The 23,764-nt window shown below is 41.6% G+C and overlaps 1 protein-coding gene and 1 pseudogene across 1 annotated transcript in view; both read right to left on the reverse strand.

Moving 5' to 3' along the window:
- Positions 1-13,171, reverse strand: part of LOC115154557 (neuronal PAS domain-containing protein 2) — a 100,486-nt gene extending 87,315 nt beyond the window's left edge. Inside the window, exon 1 of the mRNA XM_029700879.1 lies at positions 12,726-13,171. The gene's annotated coding sequence lies outside the window, so the exon portion shown is untranslated. The remainder of the gene's footprint in view (positions 1-12,725) is intronic.
- A 9,249-nt stretch (positions 13,172-22,420) lies between these two features.
- LOC115153706 (melatonin receptor type 1C-like) lies at positions 22,421-23,264 on the reverse strand (annotated as a pseudogene).
- Positions 23,265-23,764: the final 500 nt, after the last annotated feature.

The raw sequence follows: 23,764 nt of genomic DNA on the forward strand, positions 1-23,764 counted from the left end.
ACTGACCATTGGGTCAGGGCAATTTCATTGTTTGATGGGAGTTTCACAAGGGTGTGAGTGGTATGTTGGCACTCTTTACACTCACCATACGCACAGGTTTAAGACTTGGTGTTGCACACAGTGACATCTGCCATTTCCTCAAGATTTTTTGAGGATAAAAGCCCACGGCTGTAAAGGCTGTTAGCCATGAATTGGAGATTCTCGTGGGATTTAAATTGGTACATCTCACGGTCAGCTTCTGTGGGTGCTTTTTACTCCGTTACATTTGACCACATCAACTGTTACATATTTAGTTAAAGATTTATATTATTATATATTATGTTGACAGCCGATTCCATTGACTGATTCCTACTCTGCCAGCCCAGCCGATACACCAGAGGTAAGTAGAGAACTAAAAATCTGTGGAGACAGGGTGAACCTTATTGACACTATGTGTAAGGTGTTTGCCTTTTTAAGCCAGCGACGTGGGTTTGCTTCCTTGCCCCGCCGTTCGCTACATTGGTGTCAGTAATGGAATTTACCGTCCACCTTCCGCTTCCATCATGTTCTGTTCCCCTGGATAGCCTTCTTGCTATACTTATTTACAGATGCCTAGCTTTCCCAGTGTTGGTGTTTTATATGGGCGCTGAAGCAATACAACGAGGAAAGCCTCCCTCTAGTAGGGTGCCCTATGGAGGGGCAGCGCTGCTTACGCTTGATCTCCAAGCCTATGGTCCCGTTCCGGGCCTTGTAGGTCTTGCTGGGATTTGGTGTTGCAGCTTTTCAGCCGCAGTTAGACATACACTTTGCCTTCCTGTAACAAGCCATCTGCCATAGCCTTTACATCCGCAGAGCGAACGGGTGCGCTACTACACTATCATTCTGCTATTGCCAGCAGCTTGCCAGGGTTTCTTCCGTAACGGGATCGAACCCTACCTTTTGCCTGGTACCGGTGGGATGCTTTTCCATCCAGATGTTACTGGTCTCTACCCACGACCCCCGTTTTTCCCCTAGGAAAAGGGCACCTCCCGACTTGGGGATCCATTTGTGCTTTTTACACGTCTGTTTGGATAGAGTTGGATTGACAGGAGAGCTGCCTCTCCCTGTCTCCTGGGCACCTCCCTGCAGGGGCAGGTCACTTCTCTCTCAGCTGTCCCTGTTGGATAGAGGAGGTCCATTAAGTTGGCATGGGTATACTACCCCGGTGAGGCTTGAGGTTCTCTTTGCTACCATTGTCAGGCCCACTCAAAGGTATTGTTTGAGGCATCTCTGTTAAGAGATTTGTTAAGCTCTATGTTACCCCTCATTCATTATGAGGTTTCCCCCGAATGGACGTCTTGCGCCTGTTCGGCGCATACATCCTGGGGCCTCTTAGGTATGATTCTGTCAAGACTACCTAGCTTCAGAGAGTGTAAGAGCACTACGGAAGTTGGCTACTTCCCCATAGTGAGAGACCGAAACTAGTATTTGAAAGAGAACTTAAGGTTACTTGCTTAACGCCGATTCTCTGATAATATGAGTGAGGTTTCTCACTGCATTTCCCTTCACACTTCTAAGGAAGAAAACATATGGTTGATCATGAAGTCGTGGGCGGGACAGTGGCGCCTTATAAGGAGTGGGGTTGCCCACTATTCACCATGTTTCCTGTCTGTATCCGACAGATGTTGTATGATTGGAGATTCCTGTGACTCTGCCCCGAAGGCGTCCCCCATAGTGAGCGACCCCACTCATTATCAGAGAACCAGGGTTACGCAAGTATCCTTAGGTTATGGTGTGGAATGTTTATTTCCTTAATATGTCACTGCTTGTTTTGCTTGCTTGAATCATTTGTCTTGGTCAGACAATTTACAGTAAGCTCTATTGAAACCTTTAAAAATGTGGTATATAACAGAAAATATTCAGAGGAGTCCTTGCTGTTACACATATGCACTCCAAAACAGCTCTGACCTGAAGTGAATTGATTTGAAATTCTGATAATGGCACAACCTTTATGGAAATCACTGCTCTTTGCTGAATCACCCTTGGTTACATTGCACAATAACCTTACAGGATATTAGTTCCATGTGTGTCCATGGCGACATGGTGACTTCGTTCTATTTCGGAAGAGGAGAGCAAGAGATTCCTCCCATCCATTACTTAACCCTAGTGGTCTTCCCTGGCTGTATTGTGACTGGTCACCACTAGATTAGGTCACATACAGAACATTCTAAGGTTATACATTGGAATAATGTACTTTGGGGGTTATTACTAGATAATGTAGAGGTCTAAATTGCAGCAAAGTGGTGAACCTTTATAATTAAAGCCAGTGTAGAAAGATACTGCTGTGCTGGCTTTAATTATAAAGGTTCACCACTAATTGACCGTAGAACCATCAAATAGTAATCAAATGTACATCTTCATAGTGTAATGATTAGAGGCTTGCTGAATGAAGTATACGCTGATCCCTGTATGCTTGAAAATACATTGGCTGAAAAGGTGTCTGGCATTTTTTGCCACAGGCACCTTTTAGCAGATGAATTTTTCATTACACACTTCAAATTTCAGCTATACCATAAAATATAATGTACAACATACAACAACAAAAAACACAATATATATATATGCCTGCACTTAGACATGTATTAGAGGTTGTCATAGTATCCTACAGTAGCAGTCGCATAAATGATGCACTTCATTATTAACAATGCACACTGGAGTCCTCATGGTACAACTTTTTCATCAATTAGTTGACCAGGATTCATGTAGCAATAAAAAGTAAATTAAATAAACTGTGTTCTACAACTCCCATCTACCTTACAGACCTTGCAGCTTGAGGATATGCCATCATGGTGAGTCAGAGAAGGGAGAATAAAGGGAAAAACAAACACACTTAGAAACCCGCACACTAGTGATGGGCATTCCGGTTCAGTGAGCCGGCTCGTTCGGCTTAGCTCACCATAAAGAGCCGGCTCTTTTGGCTCCTAAACGGCTTTAAAAAAAAGTGTTTCGTATTTTTTCAAGTCAAACAGTTTGCGATAGTTTGACTATGATTGGTGTTGAAACAATTCTAATTAAATTATTAAATGAAATCATACTCTATTTTAGTCCAAGATGGCGTAGCAATTTAGAGATCTTTGTCTTCGTCTTGTCCCGTGTATATATATTTTTTCCCCCTTCGTATATATTTTTTTATATTTTAACCTCTGTTTCAACATACTCTCCTGCAACCCGCCTCACCCAATGTGGTATGGATCTGCTATTTTCTATACATTAGAACCGGAACCCCCAACAGAAGCTAGCCAGATAACTAGCTAATAGCTAATAGTCAGTTAGCCACGGCTAGCGGTCATCAGCTAACCTTAGCCTGGTCAACTCCTGCCAGTCTGTATAGCGCGTTTCAACCCAGAGCTTACCGGACTGCTCTTTCTCCATCTCCAGTTTCCTACCGCAAGCTCTGAACCTTTTCACCTGGATCATCGCAGCTACCTAGCTGCTATCCGAGTGGCTACCCCCCTGGCTAACGTCTCTGTCCCGAAGCAAGCACCAGTGAGCCTGGAACTAGCCTCATGCTAGGCCCAGCCCCCGGCTAGCTTAACGAGGTCCATCAGCCACTCCTTCGGCTACAATTCATATTTTGCAATTGGCCTGGACCCCTTTTACTGCCGACACGGAGCCCTGCCGATTCCAACACGACTGGTCTACCGACGTAATCCGCCCGAGGAGTGTCAACAGGCTCCTCCGTTGCGACGTCCCCTGAAGGCCCAATCGCTAGCCTGCTAGCCGCGGCCCGCTAGCTGTCTAGAGCATATCGGACTGCTAGCTGAAGAGGACCATCAGCCAATTTCTGGGGCTACAATACCTATTTTGCCAATTGGCCTGGACCCTTTAACTGCCTACACGGAGCTCTGCCAATCCAACATGACTGGTCTGCCGACGTAACCGTCCAAGGGAGCTACAACAGACTTTCTTCTGTCGCGACATCCCCCCTAAGGCCCTTCTGCTAGCCCCGGCCCACTAGCTGTCTGAATCGCCGTGTCTCCAGCTCGCCTAGCCTCCCAATGATCTCTATGATCACTCGGCTATGCATGTCTCTCCCTAATGTCAATATGTCTTGTCCATTGCTGTTTTGGTTAGTGATTATTGTCTTATTTCACTGTAGAGACTCCAGCCCTGCTCAATATGCCTTACCTAGCCCTTTTGTTTCACCTCCCACACATGCGGTGACCTCACCTAGTCTAAATGATGTCTCGAGACAAAACCTCTCTCATCGTCACGCAATACCTAGGTTTACCTCCACTGTATTCACACCCTACCATACCCTTGTCTGTACATTATGCCTTGAATCTATTCTTCCACGCCCAGAAACCTGTTCCTTATACTCTCTATTCCGAACGCACTAGACGACCAGTCCTTATAGCCTTTAGCCGTACCCTTATCCTACTCCTCCTCTGTTCCTCTGGTGATGTAGAGGTTAATCCAGGCCCTGCAGTGCCTAGCTCCACTCCCATTCCCCAGGCGCTCTCATTTGTTGATTTCTGTAACCGTAAAAGCCTTGGTTTCATGCATGTTAACATTAGAAGCCTCCTCCCTAAGTTTGTTTTACTCACTGCTTTAGCAACCTCTGCCAACTCGGATGTCCTAGCTGTGTCTGAATCCTGGTTTAGGAAGGCCACCAAAAATCCTGAAATTTCCATCCCTAACTATAACACTTTCCGACAAGATAGAACTGCCAAGTTGCAATCTACTGCAGAGATAGCCTGCGGAGTTCTCTCATACTATCCAGGTCTGTGCCCAAACAATTCGAGCTTCTATTTGTAAAAATCCACCTTTCCAGAAACAAGTCTCTCACCGTTGCCGCTTGTTATAGACTACCTTCTGCCCCCAGCTGTGCCCTGGACACCATATGTGAATTGATTGACCCCCATCTATCTCCAGAGCTCATACTGTTAGGTGACCTAAACTGGGACATGCTTAACACCCCAGCCTTCCTACAATCTAACCTTGATGCCCTCAATCTCACACAAATTAACCCAAAATCTGTAAACACGGCACCCTCATAGATATCATCCTGACAAACCTTCCCTCTAAATACACCTCTGCTGTCTTCAACCAGGATCTCAGCGATCACTGCCTCACTGGCTGCGTCCGTAATGAGTCTACAGTCAAACAACCACCCCTCATCACTGTCAAATACTCCCTAAAACACTTCAGCGAGAAGGCCTTTGTAATCGACCTGGCCCGGGTATCCTGGAAGGATATTGACCTCATTCCGTCAGTAGAGGATGCCTGGTTATTCTTTAAAAGTGCTTTCCTCACCATCTTAAATAAGCATGCCCCATTCAAAAAATGTTGAACCTGGAACAGATGGAGCCCTTGGTTCACTCCAGACCTGACTGCCCTTGACCAGCACAAAAACATCCTGTGGTGTACTCCATTAGCATCGAATAGCCCCCACGATACGCAACTTTTCAGGGAAGTTAGGAACCAATATACACAGGCAGTTAGGAGAGAAAAGGCTAGCTTTTTCAAACAGAAACTTGCATACTGTAGCACAAACTCCAAAATGTTCTGGGACACTGTAAAGTCCATGAAGAATAAGAGCACCTCCTCTCAGCTGCCCACTGCACTGAGGCTAAATCCACGATAATTGAGAATTTCAATAAGCATTTTTCTACGGCTGGCCATGCTTTCCACCTGTCTACCCCTACCACGGCGGCAGGATAGTGGTTAGAGTGTTGGACTAGTAACCGAAAGGTTGCAAGTTCAAATCCCCGAGCTGACAAGGTACAAATCTGTCGTTCTGCCCCTGAACAAGGCAGTTAACCCACTGTTCCTAGGCCATCATTGAAAATAAGAACTTGTTCTTGACTGACTTGCCTAGTTAAATAAAGGTAAAATAATAATAATTTCTCCCGAAAACTGATGTTCTGAAAGAGTTGCAAAATCTGGACCCCTACAAATTAGCTGGGCTAGACAATCTGGACCCTCTCTTTCTAAAATTATCCACCGTAATTGTTGAAACCCCTATTACTAGCCTGTTCCACATCCCTTTCGTATCGTCTGAGATCCCCAAAGATTGGAAAGCTGCCGCGGTCATACCCCTCTTCAAAGGGGGAAACACTCTAGACCCAAACTATTGCAAACCTATATCTATCTTACCCTGCCTATCTAAGGTCTTCGAAAGCAAAGTTAACAAACAGATCACCGACCATTTTGAATCCCACCGTAACTTCTGCGCTATGCAATCTGGTTTCCGAGCTGGTCATGGGTGCACCTCAGCCACGCTCAAGGTCCTAAACGATATCATAACCGCCATCGATAAAAGACAATACCGTGCAGCCGTATTCATCGACCTTGCCAAGGCTTTCGACTGTGTCAATCACCACATTCTTATCGGCAGACTCAACGGCCTTGGTTTCTCAAACAACTGCCTCGCCTGGTTCACCAGACAGAGTTCAGTGTGTCAAATCGGAGGGCCTGTTGTCCGTACCTCTGGCAGTCTCTATGGGGGTGTCACAGGGTTCAATTCTCGGGCCGACTCTTTTCTTTGTATACATCAATGATGTTGCTCTTGCTGCTGGTGATTCTCTGATCCACCTCTAAGCAGATGACACCATTCTGTATACTTCTGGCCCTTCTTTGGACACTGTGTTAACTAACCTCCAAACGAGCTTCAATGCCATACAACTCTCCTTCCGTGGCCTGCAACTGCTCTTAAATGCAAGTAAAACTAAATGCATGCTCTTCAACCGATCGTGGCCCGCACCCGCCCGCCTGTCCAGCATCACTACTCTGGACGGTTCTGACTGAGAATATGTGGACAATTACAAATACCTAGGTGTCTGGTTAGACTGTAAACTCTCCTTCTAGGCTCACATTAAGCATCTCCAATCCAAAATTCAATCTAGAATTGGCTTCCTATTTCGCAACAAAGCATCCTTCACTCATGCTGCCAAACATACCCTCGTAAACCTGACTATCCTACCGATCCTTGACTTCAGCGATGTCATTTATAAAATAGCCTCCAACACTCTACTCAGCAAATTGGATGCAGTCTATCACAGTACCATCTGTTTTGTCACCAAAGCCCCATATACTACCCACCACTGCGATCTGTATGCTCTCATTGGCTGGCCCTCACTTCATATTCGTTGCCAAACCCACTGGCTCCAGGTCATCTATAAGTCTTTGCTAGGTAAAGCTCCGCCTTATCTCAGCTCACTGGTCACCATAGCAGCACCAACCCGTAGCACGCGCTCCAGCAGGTATATTTCACTGGTCACCCCCAAAGCCAATTCCTCATTTGGCCGCCTTTCCTTCTAGTTCTCTGCTGCCAATGACTGGAACGAACTGCAGAAATCGCTGAAGCTGGATACTTTTATCTCCCTCACTAACTTCAAGCACCAGCTGTCAGAGCAGCTCACAGATCATTGCACCTGTACATAGCCCATCTGTAAATAGCCCATCCAACTACCTCATCCCCATACTGTATTTATTTATTTTGCTCCTTTGCACCCCAGTATCTCTACTTGCACATTCATCTTCTGCACATCTATCACTCCAGTGTTTAATTGCTATATTGTATATATTCCTGCATAACTTCATTAGGATGAACACGAGGACCAGGAGGGGATCTGCAGCTCGCCGCTGTGTGCCAGAGGGGAAGTCTGCTGCTCTGCAGGATGTTTCAAGGATGGGGTCCAACAACTGCGGGTCCTCCTAAGAGAGGCAATCCGTGTGCGGGAGATTTTCACCTCCTACTTCTTCGAAGAGGGTTCTGTTCCCTGGCAACACCATAGACTACACTATGCACAACCAAAGGCTCTTTTAAGAGCCATTCACATTGCAATAAGAGTATTATTTCATTTACTTAGCCATGCCAACTGCAGTTTTTCAATTCCCAGTTTCTCTCCCTTTGAATTCTACTTCTCAGGTGAGGGTGCTGTTTAGGTAAGGGATGTCTGTACAAAAACAAAACAGGCTCTTTTAAGTAGAGGCCGACCGATTATGATTTTTCAACGCCGATACCGATTATTGGAGGACCAAAAAAAAGCCGCTACCGAGTAATCGGACAATTTTTATATATTTGTAATAATGACAATTACAACAATACTGAATGAACAATAAACACTTATTTTAACTTAATATAATACATAAATCAAATCTATTTAGTCTCAAATAAATAATTAAACATGTTCAATTTGGTTTAAATAATGCAAAAACACAGTGTTGGAGAAGAAAGTAAAAGTGCAATATGTGCCATGTAAAAAAAGCTAACATTTAAGTTCCTTGCTCAGAACATGAGAACATATGAAAGCTGGTGATTCAATATTCCCAGTTAAGAGGTTTTAGGTTGTAGTTATTGTAGGAATTATGAAGCGTCGACCATTTCTCTCTATAACATTTGTATTTCATATACCTTTGACTATTGGATGTTCTTATAGGCACTTTAGTATTGCCAGCCTAATCTCGGGAGTTGATAGACAAAGTTATAAACAGCGCTGTGCCTCAAGCATTGCTAAGAGCTGCTGGCAAACACAGTAAAGTGCTGTTTGAATGAATGCTTATGAGCCTGCTGCTGCCTACCACTGCTCAGTCAGACTACTCTATCAAATCATAGACTTAATTATAATATAATAAAACACAGAAATATGAGCCTTTGGTCATTAATTTGGTCAAATCTGGAAACTATAATTTCGAAAACAAAACGTTTATTCTTTCATTGAAATACGGAACCGTTCCATATTTTATCGAACGGGTGGCAACCTTAAGTCTAAATATTGCTGTTATATTGCACAACCTTCAATGTTATGTCATAATTATGTAAAATTCTGGCAAATTAGCTCACAACGAGCCAAACTGTTGCATATACCCTGACTCTGCTTGCACTGAACGCAAGAGAAGTGACAATTTCCCTAGTTAATATTGCCTGCTAACATTAATTTCTTTTAACAAAATATGCAGGTTAAAAAAAGATACTTCTGTGTATTGATTTTAAGAAAGGAATTGATGTTATGGTTAGGTACATTTGTGCTTTTTTCGTGAATGTGCTTTTGTTAAATCATCACCCGTTTGGTGAAGTTGAATTAGGCTGTAATTCGATGATAAATTAACAGGCACCGCATTGATTATATCCAACGCAGGACAAGCTAGTTAACCATTAATATCATCAACCATGTGTAGGTAACTAGTGATTGTGAAGATTGTTTTTTTATAAGTTTAATGCTAGCTAGCAACTTACCTTGGCTCCTTGCAGCCACAAGGTCCTTTTGACTCTGCACTCGCGTAATAGGTGGTTAGCCTGCCACGCTGTTTCCTCGTGGATTGCAATGTAATTGGCCATAATCGGCGTCCAAAAAGGCCGATAACAGATTGTTATGAAAACTTGAAATCGGCCAAATTGTGCCAATTAATCGGTCGACCTTTACTTTTAAGAGTCACCCATATTGAAAATATGTAGAACAATAAGACACCCTATAACCCACACACTCATGTATCAATCTGATTTATGGATTGTGTTGTGCAGTAAGCAGGCGCAAGTGTATAACTGTGGCTCCTTCCACCTTCAACGAATAGGCAAAGAGGGACAACCATGGAGAATAGTAAGACACTTCATTATTTCTATAACTACGCTATATTGTTTGTCCTCGTGTGCCCATTCATGTTTTTCAGCATAAAGTACTCTGCAGCCACTTAGTGTGGTGTGGACACCAGGTGAAGCCACACATATTCCTGTTGAACACTGTCTCTTTAACTACCTTATTTTCTCAATAACAGTCTCTCTCCTTCACTTCATCCCTCTCTCCTCTTCTCCCTAAATCCACTAGGTTATATCATCTGTGTCGGTGAACCCATCCCGCATCTGAACTGGCTACATAGAGGGCACTTGGTCAGGTCAACAGGAAGTAATATTAATAAAGAGATGCTTTACATTGAAAAACAAATAGAGATGCACTAGTCCCAGAGTCAATGATCAAAGGTCAGTTTCGCATTTCACCTGATTATTATGATGACTAATAATGTTAGAATAAAAAATAAAAACAAGGCTTAAACATGCAGATATGTTTTGATGTGAGAGGATGCCAACCCCCAGTCCCATCATCGCCACCTCACCCGCTCTTAAGATAACCTTCAGGCCGACTAGAGACACTATTATGTAATTGTGATGAACTGAGAGAAAATTTGGGTAGCACTGTAATTCATGAATCATATGCTGCCTTCCCTGCTCCTATGTTCTTACCTCTTTCCCTTTGTCTTTTCCACCTCTCTTGCCACCTCCTCTTTCTTCCTGTTTTTATAATGCACAACAGATGTGCATTGAAGTACAGATTTAACTTGTTTTTATAATATTACAATTATATTTATAATGCATGTATTTATAACACTTGGATAATTAGCTTCTTTCAATAAAGCGTTTCATTCTCTACTGGTTGAAATTAAGTCTCATTTGATGAAATACTACACCTATCCTGTGTTTATCCCCTCAATGCAGATGAAGGGCATTAGATATTGAGATTAAACGGTTTTAGGCTATTTACATGATGCATAGGAAGTGTAGTGTACTGTTTTTTTAAAATGATATTTCTGTATATATGAATTACAAATCAGCCTTTAACTAGTTAAATCCTTTTTCTAGTCTATTAGTTACAATATATAACCATTGATGTCCCAGGACCAAGATTGGTAAACACTGTTGAAGTGTTTAATTGTAATGCAGACACATCATTCAAAGACTGGAATTTGATACTCCTGGTATTGGATATGACTGAAAAATAATCTCAAAGACACTCATACCTGAACTGCACCTTTATTTGCCAAGGTAGAATACATGATCAGTGAATATATTTAATGTACAGGCTACAATGTGTGGATGTCATGCATGGTAATAACTACATGTATATAATATTTGCATCCTTGGCACAAAGTGATATTATATTCTACTCAATCCATAGGCTTCATTAAAATGTCATTCAGACTGTTTTGAAGTTGATACAACAGGCTATGATAGCTGAGGTTCATAGGTTCTGAACTAATATGTATACCAAACATTTGGGTCCATACACAGATCAGCTAGATAGCTAGCTACACATCCATAGGCGTACAGTTGAAGTCGGAAGTTTACATACACCTTAGCCAAAAACATTAAAACCAAGTTTTTTACAATTCCCGACATTTAATCCTAGAAAACATTGCCTGTCTTAGGTCAGTTAGGATCACCACTTAATTTTAACAATGTGAAATGTCAGAATAATAGTAGGGAGAATGATTTATTTCAGCTTTTATTTCTTTCATCATATTCCCAGTGGGTCAGAAGTTTACATACACTCAATTAGTATTTGGTAGCATTGCCTTTAAATTGTTTAACTTGGGTCAAACGTGTCGGGTAGCCTTCTACAAGCTTCCCACAATACGTTGGGTGAATTCTGGCCCATTCCTCCCGACAGAGCTGGTGTAACCGAGTGAGGTTTGTAAGCCTCCCGTCTTGCCAAAACTATAGTTTGTTAACAAGAAATTTGTGGAGTGGTTGAAAAACGACTTTTAATGACTCCAAACTAAGTGTATGTAAACTTCCGACTTCAACTGTATAAGTAACAAATAAAAATCTTTCCAGTATAATTTATTCATATGGGCAAATAAATTCCATGGTAACAGAGTAATGCTGAGACCCAGATTTTTCACTTTAAAAATGTATGTCAAACAAAAACCAATGATTAAAAATGTAAACAAACCATATAACTGCTATGCACAAGGTCTACTTTTAAAGGTCCAATGCAGCCCTTTTTAATCACAATATCAAATAATTTCTGGATAACAATGAAGTACGTTACTGTGATTTAAAAAAAAATGTGAATTGTAAAAATAAACAAAAATAGCTTCTTAGCAAAGACATTTCTCAAGTAAGAATTTTGCTGGGGCTGTCTGGGAGTGGTCTGAGTCGGGAGGGGAAAACTCAAAACGAGCTTTTATTGGCAGAGAGGTTTGGAACTATTTCTTATTGGTCTATTAACTAATTTACTGCCTGGTGATGTCACCAGGAAGACCAAAACTCCATCCCACCATAACAGGCTGAAATTTCAGGCGGTCTTTTCAAACAGCTCTTACACTAAAAGGGCATTATCATAATTTCCACAATTTCACAGTATTATTCTAATCTTATAGTGTGGAACTATATATAAAAACACAGGAAAATCATGTTGCACAATTTCCACAGAAAATTGGACAAAAACACATTTACTTGACAAACAGTGCAGATGCAAAGTTTGGTAACAGAATGACGGCACAAACTTCATGAATAGTCATTCTGTTACCAAACGTTGCATCTGCACTGTTTGTCAAGTAAATGTGTTCTTGTAAAAAAAAAAAAAAAAACTGGAAATTAAGTAGTAGTATGCATAAAGACAATATATCCACGGGAAAGTATAAATAAATCAAATTTTCAAAGTACAAATTCCTATTTACAATGACGGCCTAGGAACAGTGGGTTAACTGCCTTGTTCAGGGGCAGAACAACAGATTTTTACCTTACGTGTTTCGTGCACGTGTTTACATGGTTCTGCACATGCTTAAGGTGATAGCAATGTAAATGTACTACGAGAGCATTGAAAAGTTAATTAGATTACACTTTCCTGTGGATATACCGTCTCACATTACTACCTGCAAAAGGATAAACTGCACAGACAACCGGTGAAATAAGTTAAACTATCATTTGAAAGTGAGAGGAAGTGATTGTGAGTTGGCAGTTACAGTGCGTTCGGTGTGGTGCATACCTTGGATTCATCGAACGTATGCATCACTGTTTGGGTTGTCAAACTGTATGCGTAGACGGTTGAAACTCGATCACACCGACAGAATCCTTGCGCAAAATAGTATGCACCATCATCTGGACATGTATGCAACAAAAGTTCAACATTCACCTTCTGCTAACGTTACCATTTCTGTCAAGCCGCATACGTTTGCCTATCCGTATCAGGTTACCCTCTGATATCTGGAACAGGACCTGGCATTGAGTTCAACGATTGTTTATTATAGTTATCCATGTTTGGCTTAACTAAATTCCACAAGTAATACTTTTGAATAAAATATTACAATGTCGATGACTCTTGCAGTGGCGATGTAAACATACGGGACTTCCGGGTTAAATCACATGACAATGACGTAGCTAATTTAAAGGAGCAGGGTGTGTACTATTTGCCAGAGACGAACAGGCTGGTTGTTTAGCAACAAAACAAAACCGACTCGTGCAGTAGAGTTCCTCGACAAAAACATAAAAATTAATGTGTGATTTCTTGAGTTACCCTAGAGTAATTCTGACTATTTTGAGTAAGTGGCTACTGCATCTCAAAATGGACAAACCGTACTATTGACGTGTTATTCTCGTTCTTCTTCTTTTTCCGCTGAGGTTTATTGGCAGACTCATAAGGTGTATTGCCGCCACCTACTGTACAGGTTTATTTTTTTAAATGAACAAATCATACCAATTACCAAAAATAAAATACCAAAAATAAACACAAACCAAATTCACCCTACTGCCCTGAATTTCAAACAGAACTACTACTATTCAAAAAACTACTACTATTCAGATCCCTACACAAGCATAGGAACCTGGGAGGGGGAACCCCTGTAACATTTTGGCTGTGAAGTCCTGGAGATCCAAAAATCTATTTGCCGCCTTCACAATGATGTCTAGCTTCTTTGATTTTTGATTAGTTTGAGTAGTTCAATTTATCACCTGTGCTATAGACGCAACAAAGTCCACCTTCTTCACTATTAGTATGTCAGGATCGTTCTCCTGCATGGCATTCACTACAGACTGTGGGACATCCACTACCATCTCCTCTCTACTCACTCCTTCAGGTATTTTCACTGCCTCCTTATAGGAGACATGCAGGATCGCCCTGATCCTAGGTATTACGACCTCCTTCATCCGTACAGGGCACTCTGGGAACTTGGGAATGTGATTCCCATCACAATTACAACAACATACTTCATCTGACTCTTCAACTACTACATATTTATTCATTCAAAAATCACTTGCTACGAGTCCAAACTTTTTAGAATTATAACACTGCAACGGCATCTGTACATACAGTCTCACCGTATATCTCACATACCCAAGTTTTACATCAGTTGGGAGAATCACTTCACCCAAAAACTTTTAAAAGCGATATGCTTTGCTCCTTCCTTCCGTCTATCATTCGATTCAATCGACGCTCGTCTACCACTCCTGGAATGTTATTCCTAAACCACACAGACTCTATGTTCAACAAAACACCAGAGATGACACCTTTAACCGGTGCCCTACTCTGAAAATCTTAGCTTTCCACATCATACGTTGACATCTTGAGCCACAGAGCTTTCTCTTTTTGCGCTTTTGACACACACGAAATCAGCATCATACCGCTCCTGGTCATAAGAACCAATTCCACTTTACGCAAACCATATTTCTTATTTGTTTATCTTGTTTTTCAAGAGAATGTCATTTAAGGGAGTATGTGAGCACACTCGTTTGGTTCGGCTTGCCGAGTTCCGCTAGGTGCCAGCCGAACTGAAGCATGCTGACGCCTTTAGACTGTTGACAACATGTACACTAATATTTAGTCTCCAAATGTTTATTGAACATATAAATACATTTGCACAATGAGCACTTGTCTGTCAAATACTGTACGTTGTTACAGTTGTTGTTCAGGTTTATGCCTGTTGCCACGAGCAGCATACGTGGTAGGAGCATGAGCACAGCGGTTTGTGTCTCAACTCTAACACCAGAGGAAGATGCCTGTGACAACTTTAACAGTTTCCTCTTGTCTCTCTTTAATGTATTCTGTTTAACGGGTATGTAGTGTACACAATCACATTATCTATAGGAAATGTTATAGTCGAAATGGTTATCCGAGTGATACTTACCTTTTTATGTGGAAATTGAAAAGTTTAAATGTATAAATTGATCGAGTGAAAATGACCCTTACAAAAAAAGATTGCAGTTTTGAAACTGCAGTAAAAGTGCAGTAATTGCAATCGACTGATATTTTGGACGCAGTAATTGCAGAATAACTGCACTCTAACTGTAGTTGAATTGCATAATTACTGCAGTAAAAAAATAATAATTGGAATGCACTATTTGCCACATACTGCATTTGTACTGCACTCAGACTGCAATCTTTTTTCAAAGTGATCTCACCATAGAGATAAATGGGTTAAGCTAGGCTAGTTAATAGAATAATATTAGACAAAATGGCGCCTGCTAATATTCAGGTTTGAACGTTTGGTTAATATCTCCTCTAATATAATATCGTGGTTTCTTTTCTACTTCATTTATACCTTTATTCATTTTTATCTGAGGTTATGATAAATACTGCAAAGGTATATTTTGAAATTCAAGTTAATGTATTAGTAGGACTATTTTAAATACAGAGGCTGTATTATATTGCTGCACTTAAAGTACTTTATAAGGTCTCATGAGTTTCTAAAGGGAAAACAAGTTGAATGTATTTCATTGTGGTTTCTCATGTGAATTTGTTTTAGAATATTGGAAAAGTAATTTGTACACATGACCTTTTTGAACTTTAACTAGTAAAGAAAACATGATTGAGTGCTTTATCAAACGAAAAGTGAATAAACACTAGAGGAATACGCCTGTTACAACTTTAACTGTTTCCTCCTGTCTCCCTTTTATTTGTTCTGTTTAACAGAAACACAACATTATCTGCATTTTAGTTTCCGCCACATGGGACCTGTAACATCAACATAGACATGACATCAGTCAAAACACCTCAAAACAAGACGGTATCAATAACAAAATACAACAAGCTGAAACGAGCCACCTACGATTCCCCACATGGCGGCTTCTTGTCATTTGTTGATAGCCATCTGACCTTTCAGAATCATAACAATACATGCCTTCCGGCCACGTTGCACATACATTATTTTTGTGAAGTTGTCAGCCAACCAGTCTATAGAAACCAAGAGTTGACCAAGTCAATGTAGCCTGGGTACCAATCAGTCTGATTAGCTATCATTCCACTCCTTGTCATGTTTGTCATGACAATTTCATCAGGAGTTCAATTAAGAGAGCAGAAATAGACTGGCACACAGGCTAAAGTCAATAGTTTTGACATGGCATATTTTTTTATTTGTGCAGTGCCAATCAGTGTTCTTTTAACCATGTCTATGTTTCTAAAATAGGATCATTTTATTCACCAACATTGTTGTCCTATCAAATACTGATAACTTTGTTTCTGACTATCTCTTGCCTACAGATGCACTCACACCTGATGCTTGAAAAGTCACAGTAATACTGTACAGTATTTACAAACATGGTGCCTCTGGATTTAGAAACTCTGTGGTAAAGGTCTTCACGGGTCCAACCGAACCTGATATACTGAGCGGGTCCGGGTCCAAAATTCTAACTTGTTCCTCGGGTCCGGGTTGGGTACTGTTTGATTGCCAGCGGGTCTCGGGTTTATGTAACTACAGTTGATAGACCCAAGTGAACCCGAATGGACCCAACCAGGCTCTGCATAGTCTATAGCATATTTATTTTACACTAATAAGGGGAATTTATTGACTTATCAAAGGCCTAGCCAACATATAGAGACATTCGTTAACCAGAAGAGCAACTTGATGATAAAGATAATTTTTTGTCACTCGGTCCAATCAGGTCTGGTCTACACACCAGGACCCATTAGGGTCGGGTCTAGGTTGGGTTGTTCTCAGGTCCATTCGGGTTCTGATTGTTCTGATTGTTCTTGGGTCCGTTTGGGTCCAGGTCCCCAGTTTTTATTTTTTATTAACAGGTCCGGGTCTGATTGTCTTCGGTTCTATTTGGGTCCGGGTCCAACTTCTTGGACCCATGAAGACCTCTACCCTACACCACTCTCACAACGATAGTATAGGATGAAAGACAAGCGGCAAGCAGAGGTCATAGCAATATGCACATGGCAGGATTAGAATATTTATTTTCTTTAATACAGTTCTAGTTCCCCTTGAGAGGGTGTGATGAGTGATTAAAGTCAGATGACATCACCAGAAATGTGTTGTGTCTGTCAACTGGCTTGTGAAATCCAAATAGATGAGACTAGTCCCACAGTTAACATTTCAACAACTTCTGATTGAATACTGCTTATTTGTTGTACACCCCTCCTTTTATAGCTACGTGAGATGAATTGCAATTAGTTTCACAATGTTCTGTACTGTGAATCATCAACCCCGAGGTGTCTTTGCAGCAATGTCCCAACGTCCCTTGTATTAAGTCCATTATGCATAATATGGATTTTTCCTTCATTCAGCACGGGAATAAGATGAGATGTTCTGGATGACTGTGTGATAACGCTTTTGGTAGCCAATGTGAGCAAGAGCTTTAAACAGGTCAACATTCCCAAAGCCGCAGGGTCAGACGGATTACCAGGATGTGTACTTAAAGCATACGTGGAACAACTGGCAAGTGTCGTCACTGACATTTTCAACCACTCCCTGACTGAGTCTGTAATACCTACACGTTTCAAGCAGACCGCCATAGTCCCTGTGCCCAAGGAAGTGAAGGTAAACTGCCTAAATGATTACCGCCTGTAGCACTCACGTCGGTAGCCATGAAGTGCTTTGAAAGGCTGGTCATGGCTCACATCCCAGAAACCCTAGACCCACTCCAATTCGCATATTGCCCCAACAGATTCACAGATGACGCAATCTCAATCGCACTCCACACTGATTTCCCACCTGGACAAAAGGAACACCTATGTGAGAATGCTGTTCATTGACTACAGCTCAGCGTTTAACAGCATAGTGCCCACGAAGCTCATCACTAAGCTAAGGACCCTGGGACTAATCACCTCCCTCTGCAACTGGATCTTGGACTTCCTGACGGGCCACCCCCAGGTGGTAAGGGTAGGCAACAACACGTCTGCACACTGATCCTCAACACTGGGGCCCCTCGAGTGTGTACTTAGTCCCCTCCTGAACTCCCTGTTCACCCACGACTGCGTGGCCAAACATGACTCTAACACCATCATTAAGTTTGCTGACGACAACAGTGGTAGGCCTGATCACCGACAACGATGAGACAGCCTATAGGGAGGAGGTCAGAGAACTGGCAGTGTGGTGCCATGACAACAACCTCTCCCTCAATGTGAGCAAGAGAAAGGAGCTAATCGTGGACTACAGGAAAAGGCGGGCCGAACAGGCCCCCATTATCATCAACCGGGCTGTAGTGGAGCGGGTCGAGAGTTTCAAGTTCATTGGTGTCCACATCACCAACAAACTATAATGGTCCAAACACACCAAGACAGTCGTGAAGAGGGCACAACAAAACTTTTTCCCCCTCAGGAGACTGAAAAGATTTCGCATGGGTCCCCAGATCCTGAAAAAGTTATACAGCTGCACCATCGAGAGCATCCTGACCGGTTGCATCACCGCCTGGTATGGCAATTGCTCAGCATCTGACCGTAAGGTGCTACAGAGGGTAGTGCGTACGGCCCAGTACATCCCTGGGACCAAGCTTCCTTCAATCCAGGACCTATATCTTGAACTGCACTGTTGGTTAAGGGCTTGTAAGTAAGCATTTCACGGTAAGGTCTACACTTGTATTCGGTGCATGTGACAAATAAAGTTTGATTTGATTTTAGATAACTTTAAATCGAAATTACAGTTTACAACTTTTAGCTGGGACTGATGAGGGACAATATCACTGATGAGGTCAACTGTTTCTATCTCATTACCTGTATGACGCAGCAGTGTCTTGCTTTAAACTCTTTTGGCACTTGTTTTGCTTCATATACAGTTGAAGTCGGAGGTTTACATACACCTTAGCCAAATACATTTAAACTCAGTTTTTCACAATTCCTGACATTTAATCCTAGTACAAATTCCCTGTTTTAGGTCAGTTAGGATCACCACTTTATTTTAAGAATGTGAAAGGTCAGAATAAGAGTAGAGAGAATGATTTATTTCAGCTTTTATTTCTTTCATCACGTTCCCAAGGGGTCAGAAGTTTACATACACTCAATTAGTATTTGGTAGCATTGCCTTTAAATTGTTTAACTTGGGTCAAACGTTTTGGGTAGCCTTCCACAAGCTTCCCACAATACGTTGGGTGAATTTTGGCCCATTCCTCCTGACAGAGCTGGTGTAACTGAGTCAGGGTTGTAAGCCTCATTGCTCGCACACGCTTTTTCAGTTCTGCCCACAAATTTTCTATGGGATTGAGGTCAGGGCTTTGTGATGGCCACTCCAATACTTTTACTTCCTTGTCCTTAAGCCATTTTTCCACAACTTTGGAAGTATGCTTGGGGTCTGCTTGGGCTCATGATGTCATCTATTTTGTGAAGTGCACCAGTCCCTCCTGCAGCAAAGTACCCCACAACATAATGCTGCTACCCCCATGCTTCACGGTTGGGATGGTGTTCTTCGGCTTGCAAGCCACCCCCTTTTTCCTCCAAACATAACAATGGTAATTATGGCCAAACATTTCTATTTTTGTTTCATCAGACCAGAGGATATTTCTCAAAAAAGTACAATCTTTGTCCCCATGTGCAGTTGCAAACCATAGTCTGGCTTTTTTATGGCTGTTTTGGAGCAGTGGCTTCTTCCTTGCTGAGCGGCCTTTCAAGTTATGTCGAGATAGGACTTGTTTTACTGTGGATATAGATACTTTTGTACCTGTTTCCTCCAGCATCTTCACAAGGTCCTTTGCTGTTGTTCTTGGATTGATTTGCACTTTTCGCACCAAAGTACGTTCATCTCTAGGAGACAGAACGTGTCTCCTTCCTGAGCGGTATGACAACTGCGTTGTCCCATGGCGTTTATAATTGCGTACTATTGTTTGTACAGATGAACGTGGTACCTTCAGGCGTCTGGAAATTGCTCCCAAGGATGAACCAGACTTGTGGAGGTCTACAATTTTTTTCTGAGGTCTTGGCTGATTTCTCTTGATTTTCCCATGATGTCAAGCAAAGAGGCACTGAGTTTTAAGGTAGGCCTTGAAATACATCCACAGGGACACATCTCCAATTGACTCAAATTATGTCAATTTGCCTATCAGAAGCTTCTAAAGCCATGACATCATTTTCTGGAATTTCCCAGGTGTTTAAAGGCACAGTGAACTTAGTGTATGTAAACTTCTGACCCACTGGAATTGTGATACAGTGAATTATAAGTGAAATTATCTGTCTGTAAACCATTTTTGGAAAAAATACTTGTGTCATGCACAAAGTAGATGTCCAAATCGACTTGCCAAAATTATAGTTTGTTAACAAGAAATATGTGGAGTGGTTGAAAAACGAGTTTTAATGACTCCAAACTAAGTGTATGTAAACTTCCGACTTCAACTGTATATGCTCTATGAAGTAATCTCTGTACAACTTATAAAGGACAACTTTTTTAAATATCTAATGTCTCAGAATTTTACAATACAAACTTCTCTGTAGGCTCAAAAATATGACACAAAGCATGATATACTGGTTACGGCAAAAAAAAACATTTGAACACTGAACAAATTTGATCAAAAACATGTTATAGCCTATGAAAGCATGACATTTATCTTGTGCCCTTTCATATTATTTTAAAGGAAGAAATTAACAGTAATTAGCTATTCTCCATCACCCTTACCTGTGTGCTATTTGACACTATGTGTGATGGTTTCAGTGGCGATTTTAACATGTCAATCATGGTGGGGGAAAAATAAATAAAGTTGATGCATTCCAGCAAAGCCACAACACAACACTAAACAATACATTAATTGCACTATAACGGTGAGTGACAAACGGTACCCACAAACTGTTAAGGCCTACATAAAGCCTTCCTAACAGCAGTCCCAACATCTTACCACTGCTACACCTGGCTATCAGCGGAGCCTTGTCTGGCAGTGAAACAGTTAATTCAGCCTCATTTACTGCCTTTAAAAAAAACATGGCTCACTTGCTTAAACAAATGTGGTTTCTAATGACAATTGAGATGTACAAACTATGGCATAAGGGGATGACAAGCGGATAAGAGGCAATCCGTAATTCGATTAAGACATTAATCAGCGCGCTATGATGGGCGTAACGTTAGTGAATATAACTATTTGTTTAGCACTTTTGAAATGTACAGCGACAGAATTCAGAACATGGGCCGTTCTTACAGTATTATCCCTGTACACCAAGTCAGAACCGTAGGATAAATAAAGGAACCGTAGGATGCATACAGTATAAGCAGACAATGAAAGCTCTTACAATATTTGATGATTACATTTCTCTAAAACAGGTTATAGGCTACATGTGCACCACCAAGTCAGAACAGTAGGTGAAATTAAGAGGGGTAAATATACCAAATTATTAGGGTGAGGCACATGGGCTACTAACATTTTACTACACAACATACACTTAGTATTACTTTCTTAGCTACAGTATACATATCTCCCTGGCATATTGCATAATTTATGCAGCAGCATATAATACATTTTTGGACTCAACTTGTTGTGATCACTTGAACAGGAAGGTGGCACGGCGAGTCTTCGTGGGCAAATTTTGTCATCAAAGTCTGGCATTCTCTGGATTTATGGTGCTTTCAAAACAACTATACTGGAGGCCAGATTTAGAATTCCGAGTTGGATGACCATTCAAAACGTATTTTCCCAGTCGGAGCTCGTTTATTCCCGACTTCCCAGTTGTCTTGAAACTCACTGAAGTCAAGTTAACAGCTGTTTTGAGCGTGGCACAAATCATGTTTCATTGACAGCATGGCCAATGTTGAATGTTTATCAATATAAACTTGGAAAAGAGCCCCTTAATACCAGATTTGGGACCACACAACCACTGTCACTGATTTCTTCCAAACCACTTGTTGAATTTGCGATTTACAACTTGTTGTGTAATGCCCAATGGCCAATGAGCATCGATACATTTTATCTATAATTTCTCTTCATTATTTCTCTTCATATGACAAGGATTAAAAAGGATTTGCCAGTAGATTGTCGACTTGATTCACGATGATGACTGCTAGCTAAGATTGTGAAAGTATGATGCTGACATGATCAGTCCAATCAAAGCTACTGTACATATAATTTGATTTGATGTAATTTTATCTGTGGCCAATGACCTTAAGTCTTCTTGGATGAGCACTTCTAATGTAACACCTGAAGGGCTAGAATTTAAGGTCTCCTCTTCCTCTTTGCAGTAACGTAAAGTCCCCATGAGTGACAGAACACTGAGCCAATCACAGCGCAACGCTCCGTATTTTCTGTTGGCTTGCCCCACCACCACAGAAAGCACTGAGCTAGGCTGAAACACCTGCATTTTGGAGTTGCCTTACTCAAGAAAACAAAAAAGAGACCATGTTTGTATGCGGCTTTAATAACTCAATTACATTTACATTACATTTAAGTCATTTAGCAGACGCTCTTATCCAGAGCGACTTACAATTGTATATATTATTTTTACCTTGTTTGTAAATTGATATGTGACACGTATTAATGCTAAAATAACATGCAAAACAGGCCATTTTTGCTAGAAATGTGGGGCTGAATGACGGCTCGCCACTGGATGGTTTATTTGTTCTTTTAAATCCCTCAGTCCAACACCTGTAGCCTTACATAAAAATAGTTTGAGGGGTACACAGCGGTAAGAGGATGTGTATGTTTTCCTTACAAAAGTTCTGATTGAGAAACCCGTAGATGACAGCATTGAGACAGCTGTTGAAATAGGCCATAAAGTACCTGGTGACAAAGACCCACTCTGGGATATTTGCTGCCACCATTCCCGAGTTAATGGCCAGTGCCAGGCCAATAATGTTTAGTGGTCCCCAGCCCACCAAACATTAGGAACACCACAAACATAGTCAAGAAGTTACTTTAGTTTCTGCTTGTCATCTGGTTTCACCCGGATGATAAACACCCAGATCCTCAGGTAGCAGTAACAGACCACCGAGAGGGGCACCAGGAAGTGGATCAGCACCAGAGATGGTCTAGTAGGAGCTGACAGTCTGGGCGAAGGTGCAGGAGTAGAGGCGTGGGTCATACTGCAGAGCCCACTAAGAAGTTGAGCACTGTGGCCATGGCAGTGAGCAGCCAGGTGAGGCCCAGGTAACAGCAGGTGTTCCTGGTGCACAACATGTGGTCATAGTGCAGGCTGTGGCAGATGTACCGGTTGATGGAAATGGCCAAGATGTTAAAGACAGAGCCAATGATACTGAGGCCTATGATGAAGCCACTGAGCTGGCAGTGCATGTCCCCAACGATCCAGTCATTGTGGAAGATGGACAGGAGAGCCAGGGGGTAGGGGTACACTGCCACCACGTCTTCTACCAACATGCTCACCAAAGATGTTTCCTACAAGAGACAAAACAATAATTTTAGTGGTCCAACTTAGTAAATATAAACATACCTACATACATACCTACATACATTAAATATGTCTGGCTGTTCCAGTGTATACTAATATCATGGCCAGACAGTTACTGCGTAATATTTAAAGACACTTGTTGGATTCAGCGCATGTGACAAATACATTTGACTTGAGACACAGTCGTCTGGTTTCACAAGACTAGGTGCATACTAATATAGTAGTATTTGTTCAGGTAAACTTGAGCAGCAAATCTATAACCTCATTTTAAAAATGTCTAATCCAATGGGACAAAATGTACTGAGCCAATTGAAGCAAAATAATTTCCTGCTGTGGACTCTATGTCATCAGTTTGATTTATGGAGCATGATTCCTCCTGGCAGGAGTAGCGTCTGTCTCTCTCTCTCCCTCCGATGACCAATGTCCAGCCAGAGAAACACACACTTCTCAATAATAGAATTGTCTTGACTTGATAATCCTATCCACTTTGCCCTTGATTT

This window comes from Salmo trutta, chromosome 19 (assembly GCF_901001165.1).
Source record: "Salmo trutta chromosome 19, fSalTru1.1, whole genome shotgun sequence".
In the NCBI taxonomy this organism is placed as follows: domain Eukaryota; kingdom Metazoa; phylum Chordata; class Actinopteri; order Salmoniformes; family Salmonidae; genus Salmo; species Salmo trutta.